The 21,268-nt window shown below is 44.3% G+C and overlaps 2 long non-coding RNA genes across 2 annotated transcripts in view; both read right to left on the reverse strand.

Moving 5' to 3' along the window:
• Positions 1-21,268, reverse strand: part of LOC309660915 — a 176,009-nt gene that overhangs the window by 53,611 nt on the left and 101,130 nt on the right. The window lies entirely within an intron of this gene.
• The window catches only part of LOC309660920, a 31,422-nt gene continuing 11,380 nt past the window's right edge, over positions 1,227-21,268 (reverse strand). Inside the window, exon 2 of the long non-coding RNA XR_014263720.1 lies at positions 1,227-7,212. This is a non-coding gene — a long non-coding RNA (uncharacterized lncRNA). The remainder of the gene's footprint in view (positions 7,213-21,268) is intronic.

Genomic DNA, 21,268 nt, shown 5'->3' on the forward strand with positions numbered 1-21,268 from the left:
GGAGGGACAGACCCTCATTTCCACTTCAGTATGGGACTGCCGTGCTTTTAAAAAAGAAGAATCGAGTCACCTCATCAAAACTGCTTTTAGCAAAAAGACAGTTCACACTCTGCTCATCTTTATTACATACATGCTGGGGGAGAGGCAGTGGCACTCATAAACCATCTCCGACCAAGAAAGAATTCTAAGAACACTTTGCAACAGTGCTTGAGATCCCAGAGAGAGCCTCCTTCATCTAAGATGGCAGTAGGAAATAAAGAGAAACCTTTTAAGTCACATGAGAAGTTACTGCTTTGAAAAGAGCTAAGTGGGAAATAACCACACCTTCGGTGACTCACCTAACCGCTTGGTGACCACAGTCAATGACTCACACCAGGAAATGGAGAGTTTACATTCTAGGTCCCACCTATGGCCCCGTGGGTTTAACCAGGAAGGCAGCTATCACTGCTCCAGCTACAGAGCACGTGAATCCCCAGAGGCTCAGTGGCTGGAGAAACACAGGAAGGACCAGCCCACTTCTGTCAGGAATTAACAGGGAGCAGCTCCCACACTAAGCACTTTTTCTGCTGGGAAGATGAATACTGTGTGTTTTGGGGAGACAGCCCACACAGGCTCCTGTGTGTCTGATATTTGCCATGTTTAAGTATTACAATCTGTTAAGTTTTTCTAAACCTGGATTTTGCTAGTTTAAGAGTTGGTTTTGCACCTTGAAGGGACTCTTGGTACCCTCGCACTTCTTGGCCACCTCCTGGAATAAGCGGCCCAATGCCTCTAGTGCCTCATCATCGCAGTCGAAATAGAAGCCCAGAGAGGAGCAGGTCCAGCAGGTTCGCAGATGTAGGACCAGGAGGTGGACCCCAGCCTCCACTTCCGTGGAATTCTGATGAATCTGGGAGTCATAGTTGATTGGCAATAAGGAACTAAGCTCAAAAATTGGTGTTGGCTGGTCCTAAAGGCAGAGGATAGCAGAGAAGATGGTTTTCAAGTTTGTGGCTGGAAAAGAGGTTGGAGGGAGGGGTCATAGGCTGGAACAAGGGGTGTCCCTGGTACTGTCCCATCCAAACACTATTGAAGGGTCCGATCGGACACATGGCTATGCGTGATTCTTTGCTGACCAAACAAGCCTGTGTGAAGCAGGAACCTCACTGGCCTTCTGAAGTACAGAGCTGCCAGGAGAGGTGAACCCATCACCCTACCTCCTGATGGACAGCATGTTCTTTATAAACAATAGTCCTCGCATTGTTCATTTTCCTTGTAACAGCCATTCCCTCGGGACCTCTGGGCCATTCTCCCCAGAAAATCATCACCAAGAATAAACCACAAAGGGGCTAATACCCAGAAGGTATGGCCAACAGCTGTTTCTCCCACCCAGACAGTGTCTCTGGCTCATGGTTTGCAGACCAATATAAGTATTTTCAGCCGCATGAGACCGTAGGACTGTGATGGTTTCAGCATCCTGCCCATGTCTCCTGGATGAGCCTTAGCTGCACACAACAGAAGGTACAATGTCGTCCACAAGAAACACATGATGTCCCACCAGTCTGGGACATTCTCGTTACTATTGGTGCCAAAGACTTTCAGAAGAAAAAAAAGAGCACACACTTCCTACCTTCTAGCATTCAGGTCTTCTCTTCCTGAGCACATATATTCACCAACGTGCTAGATTTAAACTATTTCGATTTTCTAACTGATTGAGACGATGTCCACCTGGGTTGAAGAGCTTTTGTACTGAACCTGGACGTCCTCCAAAGCCGGGAGCCCTCACATCTACTCCTTGAAATTTCCCCAGAGGAAGCAGAGTCACTACAAGAACACAAAGTTCCAAGAAACTACCTAAAGGGCACCAGATTCTAAAGAAAACAACCTATACTCTATAAACAGATTAATAGATCAAGAAGTTAAGATATTCAATATTCTCAAAGACACGGGGTGGATATTAGCCCAAAGAATTCAGACATAAAATATAAAAGGAAATATTCAGCATGAATACAGTATTGTGTAAAGCTATGTGGGACCAGTAATAGAATGAACATGGCTGAAGATCAGACGAAGAACTCTGAAAAAGCGTCAGGAAAAGACAAAGGCTAAAGCATAGAAGACAAAGGGACAGAATGTTTTCATCTCTCTCACTCAAACATTCCCTTCCTCAGGGGCCCCACAGTGCAAGGGAGAGGGTAATAGAAGACATTCATGCATTTGGGTTCAGGGCCCCATCCATGGCCATGGATCGTGGTTAATTCACTGTGGCCCATGTTGGGTTCAGACAGCTGATCTGACTCTGAATTATACCAGACCTCATTAGGAGTAGAAAGAGGTAACAGAGTATCTTCTAAATATATAATATACAGAAGAACTATTTCCATCAGCATAAGATGTCATTCTTATTAATGAGAATGCAGATTTAGATCCAGATTCTACTGAGAAGTCAGGACTGAGTGTGGAACCAAACCACGCTTAAACATAGGCATTTCTGAGAACTAAAAAGACGACCTGGAATATTCGGGGCTCGGTTCCTGATGTAGCATGGAGAATTGCAGAGAAGATCATAAAACCTTGAGGAATAGCTCCCTGTCTCTCCTAAAACCATCAATGCTGAAGAACCACAGGAATGGGCTTACAGACGGAAACCATTTTTTGAGAAGGCGGTACAAGGGGAAAACACCCTATCACTGAAGATGACGAGGGTCCCCTGACAAAGGCAGGCACTCGCCACAGGATTTGCCTAGAGAGCAGAAAGATATAGACCTTGTCTCTGCATCACAAGAAAGCATCAGGCAGGAGTTTTTCTAGTGGTTTAAGTCCTTCAATTCACCTTCAACCAACTCACCCCAACAAAGAAAGTCAGGGCTGGTTCCGTTAAGGGGACACACCTGTGTCAAGACAGACAGGCAACCAGGGTCAGAGCTCAACATGAGGTGATCAGGGCAGAGGGGGAAGTATAATATCCTCTATAATATTTTAGACCAATTCATGATATGTAAGGGAGATTTGACATATAGGAGGATGTAATTTTTCATCCTTAAACAGTACATTCTCATCTGTTTTTTGTGGTTGACAGAGAATAAAGTTTAAAAAGACATCATCCTTTCGATATCTGTAAGTCTGTTTTGTAAATAAATTCATTTGTATCATTTTTAAGAATTAGATTCCACATATGAGTGATATCATATATTTGTCTTTCTCTGACTTACTTCACTTCGTATGATAATCTTTAGATATCGAAAACAAACTTAAGGTTACCAAAGGGGGAACGTGGTGGGGAGGGATAAATCAGGAGCTTGGGATTAACATATACAGACGACTATATATAAGACAGATAACCAACAAGGACCTACTATATAGCACGGGGAACTCTACTCAATATTCTGTGATAACCTATATGAGAAAAGAATCCAAAAGAGAATGCATATATGTATGTATAATTGAATCACATTGCTGTACACCTGAAACTAACACAACATTGCAAATCAACTATACTCCAATAAAATTTTAAAAAGCAACAAAAAAAGACACCATCCTGTGAACATAATAAAAGTTAATTATTAAATTTGGCACTTTCAGCTATGTAATTCAGGCATGCCCTGCAGGGGGCACAGGTGAGGTAAGACTGGATGGGATCTAGAGGGTATGTGAAAGATCTCTTGCCATGAGAGGGAAAAGCCTTCTCCACAGAAAGATGGATGGGGGGCTTCTTGTTTCAGTACGCACTGAATCTGCTCTTCTGCTAAAAGGGACATCCAGGAGGTTGGGCATTCTTCTGGAAAGATTGGGCTAGTGTGTGCCACACCCTCAACCTCTGTCCACTTGTTTTCACACGGAGCCACATCTCAGTTGCACAGGAAAATTGACATCTCAGGCTGCTAAGGTGACCACAAAGAACTTGGCGGGTAGAGTTGATGCATAGGGGGGGACAGTTCTCAGATTCGCGCTGCGTGTATCCTCGGAGGGCCCCCTGTGGCATTCGGCCCCAGTCACCACTACAGGCGACCAGCTGAATACGATACACACCAGTGACTGTTCCATCCCATTTCTGATTCACTACTCCCTCCCCTGGGTTTCCTGGGATCACTTCCAAATAAAGTTCCAGATGCAAGAGTTTAAAGGACTCCCAAAGATTTTCATATTCCAGTCCTCAGAAACTGTGACGTTGTTTTGTTATGTGACAAGAGATAATGAAGATAAAGAAAATCCTGACTCTGAAGATCTAACATAGGGGCCCAAGACAAGGAATACCGAAGGCCTCTAGAAAGAGGCTAAGGCAAGGAAACTGCTCATCTTCCAGAAAACAAGAAAGGAACACAAGCCTGCAAACACCTGATTTTATCCAGTGATGCCCATTTCCGACTTGTCCTCCACAAAACTGAAAGATAATATTGGTTTTGATGTAAGTGGAAACTTGGTGGGTTTTTTTAATAGCAACAACTGGAAATTAATATAGTATCTGCCCAAAATTCTTACTTCACATTCTTTATTGAGGGTAATGCATACTAACTCACTGGGGTTTGCTTCATACTTCAAATTTTAAGATTAACTATTCTTTCCCAGGCAGCACTGACAAAAAAGTCATAAGTATACCAACATTTCCTTAGTATCCCAACGTATAGTATTGAGAGTATATTATAAACAGTGTTCATTTAAACTTCAAATGTAGAGCATAAATGCCATGGAAGACTTAAATTATTAAAACGTACCCAAGAAAAAGTAGATTTTGAATATCCAGGGTTTTTATGATAGACAGTACACATTTGAAGCCTTCCCACAAATTTTTCTCTGGGCATTTCTACAGAGGCTGGGATGCTCTGTGATATATCCTATGGGACACTTGTTTTTAACACAGCACAGCAGTGAGATATTTTAGTCAAAAGGAGACCTTGTGAATAAAAGTTGAGAATCACAGGAAAGAAAGCAAACTCCATACCTGTCTATGCAAGCCTAGAGCCCTCTCCTGAATGTGGCTCTTCTCAGGCTAACTCTGGCCACACAGTGCAATGGAAGGTGACTCAGTGACTGAAGACAATACAGCCTGGGTCACATGAGAATGGGTGCTCTGTAGGGACAGACAGACACACCCAATGACAGGTCCATAATCTGGGTGTTTAGGAGACAATCTACCACCTCTGGGACCATCTTCTCCCTTCAAATGTAGCTCATGGTCACCAGAGGCAGAGTAGACCATTCTGGGATCTTAGTTCAGTCACATCACCTGGAAAATGCATCAGCAAGACCCTCAGTGGGCACTACTCTGTTTGCACTGACATTCACAGAGGGCGTCACACCCAACCTAGTCAGTAAGGAGGACATTGGAAGAGGGAGGAGAGACTATCTCCTTTTAGAGGGAACAGTCATGAAGATGGGACATCATCCCTTCACTCACGTGACAGAACCAGACCTTATCTACCAGACCCGAGCTGACTAAAGACAACAGGGACACCAACTTCATACAAGTTCATTCATGAGGAACATCAGGACCCTGGAAGTTATAGGAATAGTTCCCCTCTTTAGTTCAGCTCGAAGTACAGCTGTTTTCTTCTAAATCATGCCACGTAGGGAAGCTTAGAAAAAATGAAACCAAAAAGAAATCCACTGGAGAATGATCACCATACCCCTGTTATCCCTCCTGGCTGGCATCTCTATTTTTTATAGATTTCACTCTAAGCTAGTCGGCTAGAAATTCTGGTAAGGAATATACTTCTTATTTATAGTTTGGTGGGGAAGTGCTTTGCATAATTAAAAGAAAATGGATCTCTTCACTAATAATGTCTTCCACAAAGAAATAATTTCTTCTCTTTATCTACATTATTTTCATTCAAATTTGGAGGTGGAGGTGGGCATTGATCATCATAAACTCTCTCTTACAGGGAAGACTCCTAGGAACATGCAGTTCATGGTCACAACCTAGGCTATACATAAAATCCTATGTATCCTATTTACAGGTACCCTCACGGAACAGAGGGAGCAATGCAAAGATCATGTCAATAGAAAGCACGTAGTAGTATGTAACCAGACTTGAGAGCAGCTACGTCAAATTGGAAAGGTAAATATATAGTATCATTTGTGCTAACGTCTTATACGAGTGTTTGAGGTCATAATGTTGGCCCCCTTAATAAGATGATACAGAAAGAGACTCTGAAGTTTCATAGGGAAGTAATGCTCTGAGAATACTTGTAGTGGAAATCAGAAGCTCATTCAACCAAGGTGGACCATCCTTCAACAGGACTGAGACCTGATACATGTTCAAGTTGATCTCTTTCCCCCAAATATATTTTCAGACACAATAACCAAAAATAATGGAAAATGGAACCCAGAGATCAAGGAAGGCTGTCACGTGTAGGTACCACCACATTAAGACATGGAACCCACACCAATGAAGACAGTGCACTGCCATGGGATCAAGGGCCAATGATTGAAGAGCCAGCGATGAGAGCTCAAGGATATGAGTCTTGGGGAAAGACCTGAGTGGCCCAGGCCCAACATAAATACTGCCATGTAATCAGCATCCAGTGGACGTGTCCAGGAATAAATTAAAGCTGAACTTCCTTTCAGGACATGCAAAAGGTCAATGGCTTCACCCAGAGCTTCACTAATACTCATGGATGAAGAAGATCACTCTGACACATAAGAAACAAGAGGTTCAGGCAGATAAGTGTTAAAGGATGACCTAGGCTGTGTCCAGCAGGGCTGGCAGGATGACAACCACACCCCAAAATAAAACCTGGATGGGTGGAGCCAAAGCAAAATAGTTATGGAAACCGTTACCATGGTCGGTCAGTACAGTCACTAGTCCAAGCCTGCCCTCGGGTGAGACACGGTAGGCAGTGCAGCGGCAGGAGGGTTTCAAACCCATCTCACACATCCTTCTGATTCAATCCCAGGAGGTTAAATGGAAAGCAGCACCTCCTAGTACAGGCTTCACTAGAATGCTTGGGGCTGCAGGAGGAGGTGCAATGTCACAGTGTGGAATAAACTCTTCCCTCCACAGGCGAGCAATATTTGTTCATATTCAAGGGACTGACATTTCTTAGAAGCTCGAGGAGGGTGTACAAGATTCACTTACAAAAACTTAAAGGTAGTGTCCTTTTTAGTCATAAACTAGTATTAAATAAATAGGAATATAATGAATCGTACTTTTGGAAGGGGAAGAGGCTGTCCGTACACCATTAGAAATGTGAATATTTTAATATACCTGTCACTCATAGGACTGGAACCTGACACCTCACTATCCACTCCACTGCAAAATACAGGGATGAGATGTTGTAGTTTCTTCCAGACTGTTTTTCTTGGCAAAATTATATGAAAGTTTAGCTAATATGCCAACATGGCCTTAGCTTATTGCATGGAAAGTGATGTTAAAAAAGACAAAGCAATATTTCTCATAGAGATCAGGGTAAGAAAATCTAATTTATTAGCATTCCAGGGTACTTGATTCTGGATGACATTACTGAGAGACAGAGATGACAAGAGAATGGGATTAGGGATTGGATGTCAGAGGCCTCAGCTACGGCATAAGAATAGCCTTGCTTGAGTAGACTTATGTGTCCCTCTTCTACTAAAGAAAACCTCAGGAGGTTGGCATTTCTTGAAATTGGGTGGGGTGTGTGTCAGAGGACAGGGTGCTCCGTGACACATCCTCTAGATCCTGTTTTCAGCACATCTGTGGAGGACAGCACCACGCCTGTCGCCCACATTTCACCAGGAGACCTTGATGTGATGGGTCAGGTTCTGTCCTAAAGCTTTCCCCAAAGTCTTCCAGGAGAGCTCAGCACAGGCACAAGGTCCTTGTTAGATGTGCAGGAAGGAAATTACCTCAACCAACGGGGTGGATGGAGTTGGTGGATGAATCCTTGGATGCCTGTCCTTCCAGGGAGGACATCCTGTGATACGTTCCACATGGTTCTTCACAGTTCTTCACAGGGTCCCCTTGGGAATGCGACACCCACCGGGGGAGGTGACAGCTCAGTGCTGTGCCTGTTACTGGCCATTATCCCCATCCGGTCTCACATTCACACCTTCAAACCCCATGTGTTACCTGGGATCACTTCCAAATAAAGTAACTGGCTCAAGTCCAGGTCTCAGATTCAGGACTCCAAGATTCGTACTAAGACATTCAGGTTTCACTTTCTATTTAAAAAGTGAGAGCTCTTAACTATTCTTTCATCATCATGAATGAAGCAGCCAGAAGGGCCTAAAAAGGGGGCCCAAGAAATACTAGGAAAGTTTAAGGAAAATGATGAAAACAGACATGACAAAAACTTGGGAATCAGAGTAAGGAGAATAAGACTGATTTTAATCTCCCTTACTTGTCTGGGACAATCTGGAACTTTCTTTCCCAGACCTGGTTATTATCACTAAGTCTAAACCACTTTCCGTTCCATCTGCATGACTGGTGTCTTAAGCCTATAAAACTGGGCACATAGGAATGGGTGCTCTGGAGGGATCAACAGACACCCTCTGACAGGTTCCTGACCTGAAGGTTTCAGACTTCCTGACTTCCACGACCCTCTCCCCTCCAACCCTCCAATGCAGATCAGTACCATAAATGAAAAAGTAGCTCTTTTACGGATTTCCCAGCACACTGGCTACTTCTTAGAAAATACAATGGCAATGATGCTTCAGAAACATCCCTCTCATTTTTCTCAGCCATTCCTAAGGCAGTCACGCATAACCTCAGCTTTGAGGACACTGAAAGGGGCAGGGGAGACCACTGTCTTTTAAAGGGCAGGATCTTGAAGGTCAGATATAATGCATACCACATGACCAGAAGTTAAATGCGTGACCCCAGCTAATGAGAAACAGCAGGGAAATCAACATCAGCCCCAAACACCAAACAATTCCTCATGGCAATTATCAGACCTAAATTCTTCATATCCCAAATTCACAATTCTTCATATCCTATTAGTGGAGTACCCTAATGAGACAGGAGAAAAGTCAGATACTTTAAAAAATGGCATAATCAGCTACATCAAAATGTCAAATTAAAATGTGCATTATCACTAGTGCTACTTCTCTCTGAAGGAGTGGCTGAGAACCAAAAGTGAGCCTCCTTCAACAATCTAAGATGGCAGTGAGAGTTGGAGAAATCTTTTAAGATACACTGAGGTTACAGCTCTGAAAAGAGCTGAGTGGAAAATAACCACATCTTGGGTGATTCACCTAACCACTTGGTGACCACAGTCAATGACTCACACAAGGAAATGGAGAGTTTTCACCCTAGGTCCCACTTATGGCCCCGTGGAATTATCCAGGAACGCAGCTATCATCTCACTGCTCCAGACAGACTCACAGCTACGGAGCACATGAATCCCCAGATGCTCAGTGGCTGGAGAACACAGGAAGGACAAGCCCAATTCTCTCAAGAGTTAACATGGAATAAGTTCCATATAAAATGCTTCTCCTACTGTGAAGATGGGGGCTGTGTGATCTGGGAAGAACTTCCCACACAGTCTGATGTTTGCCATCTTTAATTGTCATAAAACCTGTTAAGTTTTTCTAAACCTGGGTATTTGCCACTATAATTGACAGACCACCTTTGTTCAGAAAAGAGAACCAGATACCCACGAATGAGTTTTCAGGAGACCTTCCCGGGGATGTGGGTTAGTGAAGAAACATAGAAACTGGGAATGTGCTTCCTGCTCCCTCATCTTCCTGCTGAAGGACCCACAGACTTGCATGGTCATCTCAGCTTTGGACAAAGACATAGGAGCTCTTGTCTTCCACTGATCAAGGTTTTTGAGAGCAAGCGTGAGAGGTTACAATCGTCTAGTTCATTTTGTCTAAGGCTTTCTTCACCCTACATAAGGAAAACTAACTTTCCATCCTGAAAGTGACACAAAGTGACCAGTCACCAGCAGTAGGATCAAGGAACAAGAGACAAATTATGACAAAGATGAATAGCTGGAGTGGAAGTAGTATGAACATGCCCCATCTGTATCAAATAATGATAAGCTGCCAGCAATGGTCAGTATACAAAAAGAAAACTGAAGCACTTTACTGAGAGCCAATGGGGAATCCATTGAATGAAGCCATAACATGCTAAGACAGCCCACTACTGAAGACTCAAATAGGCTGACAACTCCACTCTCTCAGGCATGAGGAAGAATTCCAAATACATACCAGGAAGTAATAACAAGCTCAGAAATCTATTCCCATGAAATCATTAGCAACTGGAATTCCACCTCGGCACAATTGTCTAGGCTGAATTGGTCTGGTACCTTCTGTACGGGGTGTCAGAACACAGGGTGCTCCAGACTCAGTGGGTTTGTCCCTGACAACCAAGTATACTGAGTCCACCGGCTGAATTCTCACCAGATTTACTGCTAGAGGAACAAAGATTCATGATTCTTTGTACTTCAGACTAATGATGTCCTTGCTTCCCACAGGCTTGTCGGTGAGCAGAGCGGCCAGGAGAGGCAAATCCTTCACCCTCTCTGCTGACAGACAGCATGTTCTTCATGAAAAAGAGTCCTAGCATTGTTCATTTTATTATAGCCATTTCTCAGGACCTCTGAGTCATTTCCCCCAGAAAATCATCATCAAAAATAAACCAGAAAGTGACTAATGCCCAGATCGTATAGCCAACAGCTGCTTCTCCCACCCAGAAAATGCCTGTCTCTGGCTCACAGTTTTGGGTTAAAGGTCAGTTATTCCCAGTTGTGTGACACTTGGGATTGTGATGGTTTCTGCCCATGTCTCCCAGATGAACCTTAGCTGCACACAAAAGAAGGTACAGTGTTGTCCTTGATAAACACTGTTCCCCTCCTGTATGGGACATTCTTATTACTATTGGTGCCAAAAGATTTCAGAAAAAAAGCCTGGGTGTCCAAGTTTCTAGCATTTATGTCTTTGCTTCTTCTGGGAAACTTTCAAGGAGCAGCACCTGAGACATTCCAGGGTACAGTACAAAATGTATTCAACATAGGTGAACATCACTTCAATCAAAAAAACTAGCATTTTAAATTAAGCCTCTCCTCTTATGTATTTGCTCAGGCAGAAGAGTCACTACAAGAATTTGCAGGTCCAAGAAAGTCACCTTAAGGGCATCATTTCTTAGAAAGTTGAACCTATACTCCATAAAGAGATTAATAGATCAAGAAATTCAGGTATAAAGTCAGTGTTCTCAAAGACACTGAGATGGATATTAGCCCAACAAAGCAAGAATATAGACAAAAGGTAAATGGAAATATTCAGCATAAATATAGTATTGTGTAAAAACACATGGAATTAATAATTGAATGAACATGACGGAGGATCAGTTGGAGGAACTCTTGGCAAGGCATCAGGAAAGGCAAAGGCTATAGTGTGACAAAGGGACAGAACATTTTCAAGTCACTTGAACATCTCTTCAGGGGCCCCAGAGTGTAAGTTTTTTATCTTGTTTCTATTGAGAAGTCTGGAGTGAGTATCAAAGTAAACCACACAATCACTGGCTTTTCTAAAAATAAGGAGGCCTGGAATATGCAGGGTTCAGTACCTGATGCAGTCAATCTTGGAGCATGGAGGATCTCACAGAGGATCAAGAAACCCTAAAAAATAGCTCCACGTCGCTTCTAAATCCACTGCAGAAGAACTGGGCTTACGGATAGAACAATTTCCAATGGAACCACCCATTTTTACAGAAGGCAGTATGAGGGGAAAACACCCCATCATGAAAAATGAGAAGTGTCTATGGCCCCTGACAAAGGAAGGTACCTGCTCTATGACTTGTCTGGAGACCAGGAACCTACAGACCTTGTTCCTGCATCACAGGAAATCATCAGGTAAGGGGTTTCCTAATTGGTCAAGTCTTTCACCGTCAACTCACCCCAACAGAGAAAGTCAGAGCTGGTTCCATTAAGAAGACACCTGTAACAGGTAGCCAGGTTTGGAGCTCAACATGAGATGACCATGGCAGATGGGAAGTGCTTTCCTCTAAAATATTTATCTGGGAGCAATTTATGACATTTAAGGGAGATCTGACATATAGGTAGATCTAATTTTTCATCCTTAAACAATACATTTTCATCTGTTTTGTAGTCAAAAGAATGAGTTTTAAAAAGACAAATCATCCTTTGAACACAATGAGAGTTCATTGTTAATTTCTGGCAATCTAAGGTATGTCATACAAGAAGCAAACCCTGCAGATGGAAGAAGTGGAGATAAGCCTGAATGGGGTCTAGGGTGTATGTGTGAAGGGTTTCTTCCCAGGAGAGGTGAAGCCTTCATTACAGAAAGACAGATAGGGAGCTGCTTGTTGCAGTGGGCACTGTACCAATCCCTCTTCTGCTAAAGGGAAATCCAGGAAGTCAGGCATTCTTTGGAAAGATTGGTTGGCCTCCTGCCACATCTTCACCTTCTCCATCCACTTTTATTCATACAGAGCCACATCTCAGGTGCACGGGAGACAACACAGGCTAGTAAGTTGAACACAAAGAGCTTGGCAGTGTTGGTGATTAAATGACTAGACTCTTGTCCCCAGGAGCGACAATTCTCAGATGTATTCTACAGGGAGCTTCAGAGTGTTCCCTAGGGGATTAAGCCCCAGTCCACAGTAGGTGTCCAGTTGATGTCTCCTTTGGTGTCCATTTCCTCCACCCCATTTCTGATTCACCCACCCTCTCACTGGGCTTCTTGGGCTCACTTTGAAGATTAACATTCTATCTGGCTTGATTACAGATAATAACACAGTATTATATTCCTGGATCTAAAATAGTATTTGGAAAGACAAAGCAAAACCACCGATAGAATCCAACAAAAGCAAATTAATCTCCAGTAATCGGAATACTAAGATATTTGATTCTGGCAGGAATTACTGAGAAGCATAGACGGGGACAAGGAATGAGAGGTATAAGGAATCTTTCTTAGGAAAATAAGACACCATCAATAGACGTATGTCAGAGACTTCAGCTATGGAATCGGTTAAGCCTCACTGCAGTACGACTGATCTATACTTTTCCTACTGAGAGGAAAACCCAGGCGTATTGGCGGTTTTTTTCTGAAATGGGTAGGCATTTCTCCAGCGTGTGCGATGATCCGTGACAATCTCTAAACCTTGTTTCAACACAGCACAGCAGTGAGGCACACTCCTCTGCTTTTGCACTGACATGCCTAGAGAGGTCACACCTGGCCGAGTCAAAAAGACGCTGGAAGTGTGAGGAGAGACCATCTCTTTGCAAAGGGAAGGATCTTGAAGCTAAGACAGCAGTTAGCTCACACCCCATGATGACTCCTTATTTACCTGACCCCCAGCTAACTGAGGGTAATACAGACATCAACTATATACAAGTTAATTCGAGGAATCTACATGTCGCCATGAGTTAAGGGGCTAGTCTTCCTTTACCGTAGCTCCCTGTTTAGGTCAGCTCGATTTCTAATCATCATCTTCTAGCCCAGGGAGCATAGGGAAGTTGAGGCCCAAGCAGAAATCCACTGGAGAATAAAACACAGCCCTGTGTTCCCTCTGTGCAGACATACCTTTTTTTTTTTGCCACACCACACAGCTTGTGTGACCTTAGTTCCCCATCCAGGGATTGAACCCAGGACCTTGGCAGTGAAAGCACAGAGTCCTAACCAGGGGAGATCATCTATTTTCAAAGGGAAGGATCTTGAAGCTAAGACAGCATCGTCACAGACAGAATTGTCTGTGTATAAGTTGGATCACTCATCTCTTCCAGGGAAGCTGTAGAGTATGACAACTCACCTGGACATCCCAGGTATGCAGGCAAGGAAGTTCCCCCTTCAGATGTAGAAATAAGAATATTGGGTAGACAAAGGTAAAAGACCAAGGTCTTACCCAGCAAGGGCTCAGGTGGTGGGCATCACTGCCTACCTTCCTAGCCACCCACAGACTTCTGGACAGAAGTCAAAGCAACATATCTTTGGCAGGATTCCCCTTTGAACATCAGTGCAGGATCTAGTGAGGCCACGCTCTGGAGTTAGGCTCTGCCAAGATTTGCAAATAAGGAAAGTGGTGGAAAAAACATCTCAGTCTCCCTTTGGAGGCAACCATGGGAGTTTCAAATGGGAAGACAGAATGGCTTCATTTGAAATAACAACAGCTGGAGAAGGTGGAATGTCAGAGGACAGATTACGCCATTTTGAAAGGAAAGCTTGGAAATGGTTCAAATACAATTTTTCCCAACAAACAAGCCAGACAACACAACCTCCATTCCCTGTATAAGCAAGATGAAATCTCTCCTCTGGATGTGACTGTTTCTCTTCCTAACACTGTGATGCCTTCAACGCAGCTGGCAAATGGTGTCTGAGAAACATACATTTTGGGGTACATGATAAAGGGTGGGTGTTTTGAAGGAAACAAAATATATATAATATGGTATGTTTCTTTGCTCTGTAGATTACAAGCACCCCACCCACTGCCAGGACCATCTTCTCCCATCAAATGTAGCTCAAGTTCATGTATAGGAAGTAGCTCTTTGCTGGGATGGACTAGCCCAGTGGACACCTCTTAGAAAATGTACCAGCAAGAATGCTCAAGGGACCCTCTTCAGCTTTAGCTCTTCCATCCCTAGAGGGGTTCCATCTTAGCCTTGGTCAGTAACAAGGATAATGGAGGATGAGGGGATGTCACTTCCTCCACAAGGGCATGATCCTGAAGGTCAGTCAGCTCTTTTGCTTACATTCAATGGCCAGCACATAATTATATGATAACAGCTAATAGAAATAAAACAGGTATATCACCTTTATTCAAGTTGACTCATGAGGAACACGTGTGCCCGTGTAAGTTACAGGCATACAAGTTCCTTCTCTCTGGCCCCTTCCTCAGGGCAGCTACCTCTGAGAGCTTCTCCTGGATCAGGCAGCACAGAGATTAGGGAAAAAGTCATCCAAAGCACAAGTGAAACTGGCAACAAACGACACACCAATCATCCCATCTTCCAGACATGCCCAACTTTTAAATAATTCATTGATAGTCTAAGATTTGGGGGAAGGGGTATAACCCCCACCAAGCCCTCATCAGTAGAAGAGAGTAGTGCTTATTGGACGAGGAGAGCAGGTCTCTTCACCAACACTTCCTCTCCACAAAAGCCAATTTTCTCTTCCTAAACGATGATATTTTCATGAAAGTTAGGTGGCGTGGTGGGAGAGGGGGTATCAAAAATACCTACGGCCAAGGGAGAATTCTAGAAACACACAACAACTTTCAGCGTACCACCAAGATTTAAAGGCATAAAATTCCCCAGATCTTATTCAGTAGCGGTCCCTACTGAGACAGGAGGAACATCCCTAAGGTCCCTTCCATAATAAAGAACAAGAAGGATCTAAAAATAAAGAGCAGGCAGAGGTGAGGAAGGACAGCTAAATCAAGAAAGGGATGATATGGTTGGGCACTGGTGCAAACTGCTCCCCGCATGAGTACTTGAGGTGGAGATGGGTCTTTCTACAACTACCTGATGAGTGGGAGAGAGGAAACTCTTACCTCCTGGAAGATACTGCTTTGAGTTGGTGGTTTGGGAAATATCCAGAGACATGATGTGTCATATTCAACACTAGAGGAGACCTCCATTTGATAGCACATCCCAGGAAATGTAAAGGGTTAAAATCCTGACGTAAAACAGATGGTCCAGGATACCATCTTACTGTTCCAACAGAAGCATTCCTCCTGGGAACATGGTCCCCAGATGCTCAGCGTTTGGAGAAAACAGTAATGACAGTGCTGGCATCATCTAACAGGAAGAGGCTCCCCACCCTGAACTCCTCCCCGATGGTGATGATCAGAATTGTGTGTTGTGATGCAAAACTCAACGTAGTTCATCATAGTACTAAAGAAAAACTACATGATCATTTCAGTAGATGCAGAAAAAGCATTCAACAAAATTCAACATCCATTCTTGATTTTTAAAACTGTCAGCAGACTTGGAAGGGAAGGGAACTTCTCCAACCTAATAAAGGGCATTGGTGAAAAACACACAGCTAACATATACTTAGCAGTATAAATACTTTCTTCTTAAGATCAGGAAAAAAAGCAAGGAAGTCCATTCTGGGGTCTCTAGCCAGTGCAATAAGGCAAAAAAAAAAAAAAAAAAGAAGAAAAAGTCCTCCAGATTGGAAAGAAAGAAGTAAAACTATCTCTATTCAGATATCTCATTATTTAAAATATTGATTATATGCTGAAATAATAATGTATATGTTTTGGGTTAAAATATATTTTATAAAAGGATTGTATGTTTTGGAGAGATGCCTCAGAACTGCTCTTATGAGTAATTTTTCATCAATAAGAGATACAGTCATTTAAAAAAAATTTCTGGGTGTCTCTCATGGTAATTGACAGACTCGTTTGTGTCAGGGAAGAGAGAATAAACATTTCAGGAGACCACTCCTAGGGATGTGGGTTCATGATGACTTGAGGGACTGGAAATGAGCCCCTGCTCTCTTATTTTCTTGCTAAAGACAGCTGCTGATTGCATGCTATTGCCAGCTTTGCACCGAGGAACAGGGCTCCTGTCTACTACTGCCAGGGATTTCAGAAAGCAATATAGGGGGCAGTTTTATTTGAAGACATCTTTCAGCCTATGCTAAGGAAGAATTCAGTTTTCATTCTGATGGTGCACTGGTTTAAATATCATGGTGACCAGTTACTAATAATATAATGCAGGGACCAGTAATAATGAAAAAGAAATAGCCTGAGTAAACCTAGACTTCACAGCCTCCATCCTTGAACGTTTAATTCTGAGATGTAAGAAGTTAAGGTCAGCAAAATAAATGACAAAAATATCACTTGGAACCAGTTGACAGCACGGATAGGAGTATAACCAGATGAGACATTATTCTATTAAGTCTAAACTCCCAGGAAGGAAGAGAAAGTCAGATTAGACATGAGGACACAATTTCACATCCAGACATTTATTTTGCTGATGCAAATCACACTCTCCCAGAAGAGACTCCAGGCTAGGAAAAAAAAACAAAAAAAAAGCCTGTCTGAGTGTAGTCTGGACACAGAGTACCCTGGGCTCATCGCTGAAGAGCAAGTAGACTCTCAGCTCCACTGGAGGTTCCTCAAACTACTGTCAGAGAAGCCAAGAAGGAATGGAAGTGCTTCTGCTCAGAGTTGGCCCGTGAGCTCCCCGCTTCACAGTAGCTTACGGGTCAGCAGGGCGGGCCCAGAGAAACGGAGCCCTTCTCACCATGCACCAGCAACACAAGCCCATCGGACATACATTCTGAAGGTTATTTTCTCCCATGGCATCCGTCCTCCAGGACCTCAGAAACCTATTCCCCAGAAACATATCACCGGGCACAACCAGACAAGCGTTAAGTCTGGGAAGACAAGCATAGCACAAATCTCAAGCCAGAAAATACACTAGACTCACGTTTTTACCTCAAAAGATACATTGAAGCTCAAGCAAGGTGTCATTGTGGTGGCTGCAACAGGTACAGAATTCTGCTCCCCGTTTCCAGACTGGGCCCCGGCTAGGCAGAGCAGAAAGTGCTACTACTGACCGACATGAGCACTCTCCCCTCAGCTTGTCTGGGTCAGTCATGTTGCTGGTGGTGTCAAAAGCAAGAAGGTTAAGGGAGGGCTTCCCTGATGGCGCAGTGGTTGAGAATCTGCCTGCCAATGCAGGGGACACGGGTTCGAGCCCTGGTCTGGGAAGATCCCACATGCCGCGGAGCAACTGGGCCCGTGAGCCACAACTACTGAGCCTGCGCATCTGGAGCCTGTGCTCCGCAACAAGAGAGGCCGCGATAGTGAGAGGCCCGCGCACCGCGATGAAGAGTGGCCCCCGCTCGCCGCAACTAGAGAAAGCCCTCGCACAGAAACGAAGACCCAACACAGCCAAAAATTTAAAAAAATTAAAAAAAAAAAAAAGGTTAAGGGACATCTAGCTGCAACCTTCCTGTATTCGATCTGCATGTCCACGTGCACTTTCCAGCAGGAATACCCTATACCTTGTGGTCTAAAAGCAACCATCAGCTTAGCAAATAGATTTACATCAACTTGGGTGGACTACCCTTCAATAGGATGGAGATCTGATACATGTTCTGGGATGATCTGTTCCCCCCAAATATATTTTTGGACAGAGTAATCAAAACCTGTGGAAAAAGGATCCCACAGATTAAGGAAGGCTGTCACCTGAAGGTGCCACCACATTAAGGTATGAACCCATTGGAAGATGATCTCATGGCAGCGTGAAGTGCCAGAGACCTGAGATCAAGTTGTGCGCCTTGGGGGAGAACCTGAGTGACGCAGGTCGTAGTACAGAAAATGTGTCACGTGGATGGGATCTGGGGACTCTGTAAAACTCTTCCTGTGGTGGAGGCTTTTCCCCTCTCCTAGGAGGATGGAGAAGGAAAGCCTGGCTTCTGTAGGCACCGCACCTGTCCTTTCTGCTCAAAGGGAAACCCAGGTGCTCCTGGAGAGATGGGTTGCCTCTCCCAACACCCTGCCTTCTCAGGCCCTCGTTTTCATACAGTCAGATCTCGGCTGCACAGGGGATAAATACGTTAGGCGGTAACCACAAACAAGGCGGCAGACAGAGGGTGTGTAAATGACGGGATGCTTGTCCCTCAGGTGAGTCAGTTCTAAGAGGTATTATAATGGTTCCTCAGAAGGTCCCCTGGATTGAGCCCAGTCACTTCTATGGTGACCAGCTCAGTAATACCCAATCCAGTGGCTGCTCCTGCCGTTCCCCACCTCCGCTCACTCCTCCCTTCCCTGGGCTTCCTGGGATCACTTCAGGTACCAAACAAAATAGACAGTGAAGTAGACTGCTGAAGAAGTTCACCCCCAAATCCTCAGACTCTTGAACATGTTATATGACAAGGGAGAATTAAGGCACAGATGGAATTAAGGCTGCTAATCAGCTGACCTCAAATTAAGGAGATTATCCTGGGCACCATGTAATCACAAGGGTGACGAAGAGGATAAAGTAGAAGCAGGATTTGGAAGCAGAACTGAGAGCTGTTTCAAGATGCAAGGTAAACTTTGATCTTCAGAGTCAGGACTTCTTTTTCTTCAAAGATGGGGTCCAAGGTATGAAAAGCAAGAAAGCCTTAGAAGGTGGAAAAGGAAACAAAACATCTTCTAGAAAACCGGAAAGGAGCACAACCCCAGCAAACTTGATTTTATCTGAGTCACACCCATTTCAAACTCTGATCTCCGAGACTGAAAGGTAAAATAGATTTTGATTTCAGTGGAAACTTGGTTATTTGTTACAGAAGCAATAGAAAATGCAGTACCTATCCAAGTATCTTATTTCAGATTCTACATTCAGTGGAATCCATACTAACTCACTGACGTTTATTTTACATTTCAAAAAATAGGATTCATAAATATTGTTTCCCTGGCAGCACTGATCAAGAAGAATACAGCCATAGAAAGTGCAACATACCTTCTTAGCAGCACAACCTACAGTATGGAAAGGGTATTAACAGTGTTCATTGAAGGCATTTATGCTTCTACAGCACTTGAAGTTTAAATTCAAAGACTTAAATTACTAAAGTTTACCCATGAAAAAATAGATATTATCCAGATTTTCTATGAAAGGAACTACATATTAGAAACCTTCACACAAAGTGTTCTCTGGGTCTACTTAACTACCTTCTTGGATTCTGCCATAGGTTGAAGAAATATACTAATCATATGCAAATTATTCTTTTGAAGGGGAAAAGCCTGAAGAGTTTTCACAAGGACGCTTTTCCCTGATGACCAAGGAGACTAAGATGCTGGTCATCCTCAAGTTTTCCTGCAAGTTCTTTCTGACACGTGGCTCTGCACCATCTCTGTCCTCCCCAAGGACAGCCATCCTAAAGGCCCTCTGGATCACCTGGCCAAAGAAACATCACCAAACACACACCTGAAGGTGCTGAGCTCTTGGAAAGCAAGACCACCTGCTGTTGGCTCATCACACAAGGCAGAGCTGGCTCACATTTTGCTCCACTGGCCTGGCAGGCTCAGGATCTCAACACCGAGGTGATGGGATTGACTCAGAATCCTGCCCACCCGCTTGGAGAACATGAGCCTCCCTGCCCCCAGGAGAAGGTGCTGGTGTTGAGGGATCAGCACTGTCCCAAGACTTCCTGGGATGTGTTTCAGTTGGTACCAAAGGCATCGAAAAAGAAAGGCAAGGCTTCCACTGTGAGCTCCTTGCATTCAAACCTTTGTTTCCTTTGGGCATATTTCCGAGATGCAGCACTTACCAGTGACTGTTCCGAGAAACAACCAGAACAGATTTAAATCTGGCACATCAAGGAACACCTGCTGCTCACAAGGGGGTGCTGTGACTCAGGGGAGTCTATTCAGCTCAACAGTCTGGAGGGAATTAAACAGCAGAGACAGAGCCCCAGTGCCTTTGTAGGTGGTCTAACTGACAATGATGACATGTCAGCTCCCAGGCGTCAGGGAGCAGTGTCTCCTCCTGCCTGGAGTCCACAGGCTAGAAATAGGAAACACACTTCTTAGTGCTCCCTTAGTCTTGGATGCCCAGTGAGCAGGGGTCACATGGGGATTGGGGGTCGTGCACCAGCCCTGCCACCACTGACAAGGCAGCTGTTCCTTGTCTAATGATAAAAAAAAGGGTTGGGTTTCAGGTCTCCATATGCAGCCACTTCCAAGTCCTAATGGAAGGGAAGGCCAGAGGGCAGGATGGGGACAGGCTGACCTTGCCTGTAAGAAGTGGACCTCAGTTCACAGGCGACTCAGCCTCTGCCACTGGACTGAGAACTCTCCTGGCTCTAGGCTGTGGAATGACCCTGCATGTAGGAACAACCTGAAGCAACGAAGGTGAAACTTGAAGAGACACCTCTCAGGACAGAGACGCTCTGTGGGAGCCAGGCAGTGATTGTATCAGGACCACACAGGAGGCTCCATCCACCTCTCAGGGGCAAGCACTCACCTGGGCCCGTGAAATTGAGCCTGTGTTACCAGCAGTTGCCAAAACAGTGCATTTTGGCCCCTATTACTGAAGCACCTTTTATATCTACAAAGATGTATCTGATTCTGTTAGGAAACCCTTAGTATATCGGATCCAGTTTTACAGTTTTCATGGCCAGGACAATAAAGCCCTCAGCCCAGCTAGACAGTCATGAACTACAGACATTACCAGAGGGCTACTGTCCGTTCAGTCTCAGTGCTCACCTGAAGCAGATGAATCACCATAGGAACCAGAATCGCAGCTGGAAGGGCCCCTCTCTGGGACCTCACCTTATGCCCTGAATGTAGCATGTGTGGGAGGAATGTAGATCTGGCTGCACAAATCCTCTGGGATGGGGGAGGCCCCAGTGTGCCAGGCTCCATGAGGGGCTTGACTGTGAGTCAGTCTGGGAGGAACTCTGAGTC

The sequence above is a fragment of the Balaenoptera physalus genome, assembly GCF_965194825.1.
Source record: "Balaenoptera physalus genome assembly, chromosome: 5".
NCBI classification, from domain to species: Eukaryota; Metazoa; Chordata; class Mammalia; order Artiodactyla; family Balaenopteridae; genus Balaenoptera; species Balaenoptera physalus.